The 10,512-nt window shown below is 41.6% G+C and overlaps 1 long non-coding RNA gene across 1 annotated transcript; it reads left to right on the top strand.

Moving 5' to 3' along the window:
• Window positions 1-870: 870 nt before the first annotated feature.
• Window positions 871-4,157, top strand: LOC147002858 (uncharacterized). Its single transcript, XR_015048061.1, has 3 exons — window positions 871-914; window positions 2,515-2,642; window positions 4,044-4,157. It is a non-coding gene; the product is annotated as an uncharacterized LOC147002858 (long non-coding RNA).
• Window positions 4,158-10,512: the final 6,355 nt, after the last annotated feature.

The raw sequence follows: 10,512 nt of genomic DNA on the forward strand, positions 1-10,512 counted from the left end.
TGTCTTTGAGGATATTTCCAAGGTCAACTAGATTATGAGAGCTCAAACCTAATCAACAATAGATTTAAAAATTGAATAGACTGCTGTGAGGAGGTAGTGGATCTGGGGAACGTGCCATTTGGTTGGAGAAAGTGGGTTTCTGGTGTTGAGCCTTTGAAGGGTCTATATTGTTTCTGGCACTTTCTGTAACCTCTTGCTGCTTTCAGATCTCATGAAGTTAGAAGTTCTCCTCCACTGTGATCTCTGACTCAACAGAGGCCAAGAAGCCAGGAAGCAAGATGATGATGAACTGAAATTACTGAGGCTATATAAGCAGAAGGAACCTCTCTTCCTTTGGAAAGGCATCTCCCACTGTTTGTCACTGCAACAAAGTCTGACTAGTAGCAATCTTAAACTCAGCATATCCAAGTGGTACCTGTGTATGTGTCTTCATATGTATGCATCTCTTTTTGGCCATGTGCATCTTCACCTTATTTGTATGAGTCAGAATAACTCACCAGAACTAGAACTCACTAATTCAGTTAGACTGGCTGACCACAAAGTCTTCAGGATCCTTCTGAGTATGTCCCAGAGCTGGGATTATAAGCATGAACTGTTGCCACACCGAGATTTTTCACATGGATACTGGTAATGAAACTTGGGTCTTCAAGCCTACATCCCATGCCAAAACTTGCTGGGCAACGTTTCCATCAAATTTCTGGATGAAAAATCTTATCTCAGTAGGAATTTGTTTCTAGCATCATGGAGAAAAACACAAAGAGTCCTTGACCTCACAGACCTATGTACCAACTCTAAGAGTAACTGGCGAACTGATTGCATTCACCCCTCTGCTCCCACCTCATCATCTCAGGGACAGTCATGTCTGGGGCATGAGGAGTTGTCACGGGTGTGCCACGGAGTCACTGGCATATCAGGTAACAATCATCACCATGCTCTAAACCCTGTCCCTTCAGAGTAAAAAAATGCAATCCTCATAATGAGCCTCTAAACTCTAGAATGACTTTGCTCTTGGCAGTTGTTGGACTCCATATTAGTCAATGTTCTCCTGAGATACAGCCATGGGAGATATAGCTGGTATGTACCCCTATCTCTTTATTATATGTATCTATACTAGTTCATGTAGATATACATCTATGTACAGGCATACAGACATACACACAGAGAGCCTCGGCAGATCGGGAGATTTATGTGAGGCACTGGCTTAGCTAATGGTGGAGACAAAAAGTCCCACAATATGCTATCTGCAGCTGGGGGAACTAGAAAAACTAGGCTTCAGTCTAAACCAGGTATCTCAGGGCTGGAGAGGGCTGTCCCATCTTGAGTAAAGTAGGAAGTTACCATCCTTCAACTTCTGTTCCTCTGGGATCCTTCACAGATTAGATGATGCCATCTGCGAGGACATTTCTTTTGTTTATGTATCCTAAATGCTAACCTTTGCATCAAAGACTGTTGTAGACATACCAGAAAGAGTGCTCATGGCACACGTTGGCAGCCCTTAGCTCAGCCAAGTTAGTACACAAAAAGAGTGACCATGAACCTTCACTTGTGTTTTACTTATTCTGAAACTCTTATGTCTCCCTGTTGTACTTCACTCCAGCCATGATTCTGCCTCAGGACCTGTGCACTCTTGTTTCTTCTGATTTGATGCTCTTCTCTCACATGCCTTCCTGGCTTGTTTTCCTAGCTTCCTCAAGTATGTGTTCAAATACTGGCCCCCTAAGTCTGCATCGATTTCATCATATTTTTTTTCTGAATTAAACATCACCTTTAATCTAGTATATAACCATCTATTTTTATTTTCTATATCCAATTTCTAGACTATAAGAGTTTGAAGATTAAGAATATTTGAATTTTTTTTATTTAAAAATAAATTTCAAAGAGCTAGAGTAGGAACAAAACAGGAAAACAATAGCCTTTTTTGTTGTTGAATTGGTTTTTTGGTTTTTTTTTTTTTGGCCTTTTTGTTTTCTAATGAGAGATAGAAAGAATGTGAGGGGATGGGCAAGGAGGTGCGGAAGGACCTGAGAGAAGACAGAGGGGAAATCATGATAAATTTCTCTCTCTCTCTCTCTCTCTCTCTCTCTCTCTCTCTCTCTCTCTCTCTCTCTCACACACACACACACACACACATTCCTAACAGATATAGGATTTTTTTCCCTTACTGATCCTAAAGAATTAAAAAAAACATCTGATAAATCTTTATTTTTATTCTATATCTATGAAAGCATTTGGCAGTTGATTGGGGATATACCAAATCCCAAGTCTCCATTTGGTAATCTATACCAGCAACTGCCTTTCTGCAAGAGAATCTCAAAGCTTTGATTTGATGGTTGTAGGCCTCCATGCTTGTGTCTCTGAGACTCAAAGGATGAGCAGGTGAGCCCCCAGCTAAGAAGGACTTTAACATCACAGCTTAGCGGTCTATTCAACATCACAACGGCCTCTCAGCATTTCTGTGAAATGCAACAGTGGCACAACGTTAGAGATGCCTCAGCTTTATTCTTCTTTATCCAGGAAACATTTATCAAATTCTGACTCTCTGCGAATATTCCCGAAGTGTTAGAGACAAGAAAAAGGGGAGCAATAGAGGAGACAGCTGAAAGCAAAAATCAAAATACCTACCATTTTCTTCAGAGAAGCAGGTACTATGCCAGGGTATTAATTCATGATCTGGGGGATCTGGAGATAGCTTTATTTCTGCATATGCCAGTCTTTTCTGCTGGTATTCTATCTAATCAGAACTATTTATTTATTTATGTATTTATTATTTATTTTTGCTTGTTTTTTTCATGGTGGCAATGGTATCCCCATGTTAGGTTCGGTGCTGTTGGTGCTCAGCATCGGCCAGTGAACTAAGAAGCCTAAATTGTTTTTCCTGAAATATTAGAAACTAGCAGGCATGGTGCCTCTAGTAAAGAAACCTAGGTCAGAGAATGGTGAATAGTCCTTGGGAGGGGGCATTGCTTATTCACAGAAGAATCAAAGTTATATTACCAAGAAAAGATTTGTTCCCTCATAGTCTGCACTGACTCTCTTGCTCTGTAAGAAACAATTTCTAGTTTTAGCACAGTTGTGTCAATTTGAAAAAAATATATACTTTTTTGCTGGAGGCTGAATTAAGAGTAGAGCATCTTCTCTCTGGGTTCAATCTTTCTGGTTTGGAGTTTTGAGTTGACATTAACACATTGCTAGGTTCCCAAAATACAAACGGGCTGAAGAATTTTTTCTTTTTTAAAATGTTATTTATTTTATTTTATTAGATATTTTCTTTATTTACATTTCAAATGCTATCCTGAAAGTTCCCTATACCCTCCCCTGCCTTGCTCCCCTACCCACCCATTCCCACATCTTAGCCCTGGCGTTCCCCTGTACTGAGGCATGTAAAGTTTGCAAGACCAAGGGACCTCTCTTTCCACTGATGGCCGACTAGGCCATCCTCTGCTACATATGCAGCTAGAGACATGAGCTCTGGGGGTACTGGTTAGTTCATATTGTTGTTCCACCTATAGGGTTGCAGACCCCTTCAGCTCCTTGGGTACTTTCTCTAGCTCTATCTAGCTAGGATGTCTGTAGCTTGCAAGCTGAGCAGCACGGAACACCGAGCTGGCAGACTCAGCTGAGTAGTGAGCACTCTATATGTGAGAGAGTAAAGGAGGGAGGAGATGATATAGTCTATGGCATTCTATCTTCCCTAAGACTTACACCGTAGCACTCTTCACTGCAGCTATTATGGCTAAAATGGTCTCACAGACTCATGTGTGAATGGTGGTTTCTCAGCTTGTGGTACTACTCTGAGTGGTGATAAAACCTTCAGGAAATGGAATAAGATGGCAGAAGTGGACCATTGGAGGTGAGTCTTTGAAAGTTACAGTCTGGTCCCTGGCTCTGTACCCTGCTAATAATCACTGCTATAAACATCCTTCGTCACCACTCCTGCCCCATGGTTTGGATCTCTCTGTCATGTTTTTCTTGCTATTATGGTCTACAACTTTGGAAATCTTGGGCTAAAATAAATATTTTCTCCCTTGTGTTATTACTGTCAGGTACTGGAGTCACAGTAATGTGAAAAGGACAAGACAGAAGCCCGAGAGGACAACTGAGTCAGAATAAGTCACCGCTTCTGAGCATCTTTGCTTTATGCAGGAGACACTGCCCTCCATTCGCCAACAATTCCAACTGTAGACACAACATGGTGTCACATGCTGAGTCTGATGACAAATAGAGCCAGATGGGGTTCTTGGCATCATCAAACAATATTCTAGCAAAAGGAATAGAAAATAAATAAGCATGAATATGAATGTGAATGACATCTTGTACATATTCTAGGAAGTAAACAAAGCAAGTGACAAGCACAGTTTAAGTGTTTTAGGCATCCTTTAGATTGAGATCTGACCAGTGAGCAGGAGCCAGCACACACAGTTGCTGGGAGACAGAAGGGCAGGAAGCAAGGTGCCAAGGACAGAACCCAAGGTTCAGAGTGGTGTTGCTTATCTTGGCTGTACAATGAGATTTCCTAGGGAGCATTAGAATGTTTGGTACTTGGGAGAGGCTGCCATGGATGCACCAGGGATAGCACACTGTGGTTGGGATGGTGTGAAAATAGAAGAGTGCTCTTGGAAGAGGTACACCAAGAGGGACCACTCAGCATCACTTAAGACCATGGGGGACTTTTTAAGAAGTTTGGATTTGATCTCACTCAGTGAACTAAATGTATTTATCTCAACCATTGGGTTCTCCCTCCCTCCCCCCCCCCACTGTGTACATGTATTAAGGAAAACTGAAAAACTGTGGATGCACAAATGAGAGACAGACTCACTTCTCTCCATTCTGCCTAAGAAGTGAAAAGTATTATGATATGGGTATAAAATGTCTCCTACAGCCTCAGATATTGCCTTGGTTGTCAAATGAAGGACTTTCAGGAAATGACTAGACTGCAAGGGTTCTCATCTGATCAATGAATTCCTCCTCAATTGATTCCTAAATATTGCCTTCTTGAAATGTGGTAGAAAGTAGAATGTGAGGTCAAGGTAGAAAAAGTGGGTCACTTGGGTGTTCCCTGGAAGCTGCATCTCATCTCCTGCTATTGTCCCTTCTTTGCTTCCTGGCTGCCATGATGTAAACAGGCCTTCTACATCATGTTCTTCTGTCCTGGTTTTCTGCTTTACCACAGAGACAAGCAAACTACTGAGCCTTGACTAAACTTTCTGGAACTCTGAGGCAAAATAAGGTATTTTCTCATTTTAGATTGTTTCTCTTGGTTATATCATATAGTGAGTTGAAAAAAAAATCTAGAGATTGTCACCTGTCATAAGGAAGCTTTGGATCCTAAAGCCAAGATAGCCCTTGATGCGTAAATGACAGGATTTCCTGATTTTTTCCCCTCACTTAATAAGTATAATTGGAGGGATATATTTTATCAAAATGCATTATATGCATTATTAAATTCTCAGATTTTACAAATTGAGGCACCTGGAATGTCCAGGTCACCAAGGGATCACTGAAACTTCTTGAAGGCTGAAGGATGGAAATTTATTCTTCAGTAAGCAAAGTGAATGAGAAGGGGCCTCTTGAATTTCTAGAGAAATGGCACATCATCAGAAAGCTACAGTCTTTCACATTGCACACATGTAGTTCACTGAACAGCAGCCTCAGTGTTGTGTGGAGTGAGTGTTTTAAGATATATGAATCTCACCCCAAATTTGCTGATTCGAATTAGTACTTCCATGGGATCCCTGGGTTGGAAAAAAACTTCTGTTATTGGTTGAATATATCAACCCAAAGCTCATGTGCTAGCATATTGATTCCCAGTGTGGAAAGGTGGACTCTCGAGAAGGTTATCAGTTTAATGGGTTAAGGCCAGTGTTTTTGTGTGTCAAGCTGACAAAAGTCTATCACAGCAACAAAAATTAAATTAGAATCAAAATTGGCACTGGAGAGGGTATGATCTTGCTGTGATGGATATGACCGTGCAATTTTTTTTAAAAAGAAGATTGTGGGAAGATTTTGGAGCTTTGGGTTGGAAGAGCCACTGAGTACTCAAAGCTTACTGCACTTTCCTGTAGGAGCCTGCAATAGAAGAATGTTGAGAGAAATTCAGATGAAGGAGACCTGGCTTGAATTTTCAGAAGCAAGCAAAAAACTTTATGAGGGCTGTCTACGTGATGTATTTTAATTAAAAATCTGTGACTTTTAGTATTCTGAAGCTCATTGAAGGAAAGGTCCTGGGAAGTATATCTTCAGCTTCAGAAAACAAGCTGTGGTCTAAGGGGACTAAGGCTGTATTTCTTCCTAAACTTGGCATTATGCAAGAGTTTCCCACATGGTACTGATTCTGGTAGCATGGAAGCTTCAGGATCGAAGTGGTCATGGAGAAAGCTCAGGCTTGGCACCATGTGGAAAATTTGAAGTCCATGAAGAGAGGCCAGGAAGCTATTGGAGAAAGTGTAGCCTCAGATGTAATGGAGACTCCAGCATGCTTGAGATACCCAGATTGTGGCATGACTACTAAAGACAGTGTTAAATGAGGAATGGAGCTGGTCCGACCCTAGTAGACAAGCTGTATGTGTTGCAGGTGTCAGAGCTAGAGAATTAGTGAGAGCCAAGTACTCTGGAGTCCAGAAGATTGAGTCTCAGATGTCCTACATGGAGATGATGCTGTTGCTTTATACTGCTGGAGGTTAGCTTTTGTTTGACTTGATTTGATTGTAACTGTGTCCTCATTCTTCTCTCTTGGGATAAAAAGTATATAATTCATTTTTTTTTTTACTTTACAGAAGCCTATACGTGAGAAATTTTGGACTTTTAAAGAGATGTTGAATGTTCTAAAGAGACTAGATTTGTGTTAACATTCAAAAGATTGTGAGACTTTAAAAGCGGGAGAGTGGTTTATATTGTGATAATATAGACCTGAGATCTTGGAGGATAAACAAGAAAGGATAGATTATAGTTTAAGAGTAGTATGTTTGCATGTCAAATTGACTAAGGGATCAGTTGTGCTGTTTAGTTTTTTGTTAACTCCACACACACTAGAGCCATCTAGGAAAGAGAATGTAAAATGAGGAATTTCCCCCAGATTGTCCTGCAGGCAAGCCTGTGAGGTGAGAGCAGACCTTTGTGGGCAGTAACATTCCTGGGAAAGCACTCCTTGGTTGTAGAAGAGTGTGAACTGACCAGTCACTGAAAGCAATCATACCTTCATGGCCTCTGTTTCAGTTCCTGCCTCCACATTCCTGCCTTGACTTTCTGATTTGGCTTCCCAGATGGTGGACTGAAAGCTACAAGCCAAAGGACACCCTCCCACCCCATCCATCCTCTTTTTGGTCAATACATTTGCCAGAACAACAGAGAAGCAAACTGGGATGCTAGGAACTCAGGGATTAGTTTTCTTAGAACCAAATTTCTTACAACCGAATGAACTCAACAACCCCCTACCATATCTATCTTTCCAATTAGGTGATAGAGGCACTTTCATATCTTCATCTTTTAAGACACATTTGTACTACATATTTTAGAAAGGAATGTACTCACTCACATGTAATTAATGGTTTAATAATACACACTATAATGGTTGGTTTGTTTCAAGTTAATTACCACCCCAGCCCATATAATCGTGGAGGAATATAAAGTTGATCCAGGTAGACACCAGTGAGTCTTAGCATCTCAAGATGTGCCTGAGCTCCAGTACTCAGACTAAAGAAGAATGCAAGGCATGGTGGCAGGAGGAGCACAGATAACACACATCTCAGAAATCTCGCTGAGCCCCTGAGCAGAGGGGCGAGACTGAGCTCCGGAATAAATGGCTGCCTTTTTGTCCTCTGTTCCTCTAAAACTGTCTTGCTGGAGATCAGACATGGAGCAGTTTTTTAAAAAGATGTTAACTCACCTCTGTCTCAGATCACCAGCTCTCTGAGTAAAGCATAACCTAAAGATCTTATTCTTTTCTCCATTCATCTCTTTGGTGACAGGCAGTATAGGCTTTGGTTTCTTTGGTTATAGATTCTGGAAATCCAATCCCACCAGGACAGCTTCAGGACTCTCCAATAAGTCACTGAGTTAGTGAGAAGCCTAAATTGCTGCCTGGACAGGGAATACCTGGGAATACAACCTGGATGGTAACTTCACTTAAGGACTATCTTTCCTCAGCTCTCCTGAACTCTCTTTGATCAAAGTCACCTACAGATTTGGTTTCTGAGTTTAAGACTTAGCTGGCCTCCAGTTTTAAAAAATGCCTTTCTTTCTTTCTTTCTTTCTTTCTTTCTTTCTTTCTTTCTTTCTTTCTTTCTTTCTTTCTTTCTTTCTTTCTTTCTTTCTTTCTTTCTTTCTTTCTTTCTTTCCTTCCCTCCCTCCTTTCTTCTCTCTCTCTCTCTCCCTTCCCTTCCCTTCCCTTCCCTTCCCTTCCCTTCCCTTCCCTTCCCTTCCCTTCCCTTCCCTTCCCTTCCCTTCCCTTCCCTTCCCTTCCCTTCCCTTCCCTTCCCTTCCCTTCCCTTCCCTTCCCTTCCCTTCCCTTCCCTTCCCTCCCCTTCCCTCCTCTCCCCTCCCCTCCCCTCCCCTCCCCTCCCCTCCCCTCCCCTCCCCTCCCCTCCCCTCCCCTCCCCTCCCCTCTTCCTTCCTTCCTTCCTTTCTTCCTTGTTCCTATTCCAGGCTTATGGTCTGTGTGGCTTCTTGTTTGAAAGTACCTTTCTGTTATACCCTATTCTACATGGTTTATTTCAGGGCTCTGATTGTTAGAATGGATGACACAGCCTCTATTCCTGTTAGTATCCCCTTGGGGATATGTTCTTGTAAATTGATCTGATTATACGTATGCAGCTATAAAAAAAGTAGCTGTTTTCTATATCCCCAAGTTCCCCAGGAAAGCAAATGCCTTTAGTAGCACAAACAGCAATTATATGACTAAAATATAGATTTTTGGTTCCACGTGTAGTTCACCTTCTGCCTTGTTGCTCATACAAGACAGGTCATCGGAAGCTTATTTGGGCAAATCCTTGCTGGAGTATAACATTTTGCAATTCTCAGACTTTAGTAAGACAAAGGAAAAAAACATGTAAAAAAGCCTTTCTAAAAATCCAAATGATAACATTTTGAACAAAGAAGAATGCAAGCAAAAACCAAGAAACCTAAAAGTATAAAAGAATCAGTAAGATACAAAGTAACAGGCAAAAGTCAATATCTACGAATGACAAAGGCACAGAGAAAGAGCTGAAGCAAGCAACACCTTTCTCAATAGCCTCAAATGTGTCTTGAGAATCAAACAAATGAAAGAACATGTGTAATAAAGTTTTTAGGACAACGAAGAGACCTAAGAAGACACTAGACGATGAAAAGACCTCTCACACTTATGGGTCAGTAGGATAAATACTGAGATAATGGTCATCCTGCCAAAAACAATCTACAGATTTAATACAATCTTTGGCTACATTCTAATGTAATTAACAGAAATTGAAAAAGGAATCTTCAACTTCATATGGAAACACACACACACACACACACACACACACACACACATTCACACAGAATAACTAAAACTGTCCTGAATAATGAAAGTACAGCTGCAACTATCACCATCCCAGATTTCAGAGTATATTACAGAGCTATCAGAATAAAACCAGTGTGGTATTGGCACAAAACAGACATGCTGGTGAATGGAACAACATTGTAATTCTATACTGTAGGAGGAACTTAGCCAAGCAGGCCCAGCTGCAATGGTGACATATGTGCTCTGATACTTTCTCCCTGAGCCAACCTAGAATCTTCCAGCACCACTAGAGACCACTGATGCTGAATCAGGTGATAGAGGAAGCCATTGAGGAAAAGACATACCGTATCTGGCTATCTGAGAGCCAATGAGATGCCGGGAGGGGCTATAAAGGTTTGTCCAGTTCTGTAATGAGACTGCTTTTGCCACTTGCCTGACTCTCATAATCTGTGTCACTGACTCTTCTTATCCCTGTCCCAAGGGTCTTGGTTGTGGTTGCAAGCAACATCTACCACCCAGGGTAGCATTGGCCTGGGCATTGAGCTTGCGTGGGTCCAAGTTTAGTTCTTGATTACAGTCGTCATCTTTTAATTTCTCCAACTGAGACTTTTTGTCCTCACCATGACACAGTCAAGTACCCTCTTTGGAATTTTTTCGGCCAGTTGGCCCCTTCCTGTTTCATGTGCTTTGCCTCCTTGAGAAGTAAGTGTGAAGGCCTTCCTCTCATTCCTTTGTGTCCTTTGTCTGGATAAGGAGGTATGTTCTGTTTTACTTTTGGTTCCCCCAGTGTCTCCACATAGGGACTGACCATTCAGGAGACAGAACCAAGGACTGCCTCCGCCCCCCAATGTCCTTCCTTGACTAGAGGCACCTTGTGGGGATAATGAACCACGGATATCTCCCACCAACCACAAGACACCTGAGTCTGACACACACTTTTCCTCCTTCCTTGATTTCCCATTTCTTGTTAGTTTACCCTTGTGTATCACCTCACCATGGGAAGCTAGGAGCATTAAAGTGAAGTCCTCAGATCTAGC

Source organism: Mus caroli, unplaced genomic scaffold (genome assembly GCF_978045245.1).
Source record: "Mus caroli unplaced genomic scaffold, Mus_caroli_1 scaffold_8, whole genome shotgun sequence".
Lineage (NCBI taxonomy): Eukaryota > Metazoa > Chordata > Mammalia > Rodentia > Muridae > Mus > Mus caroli.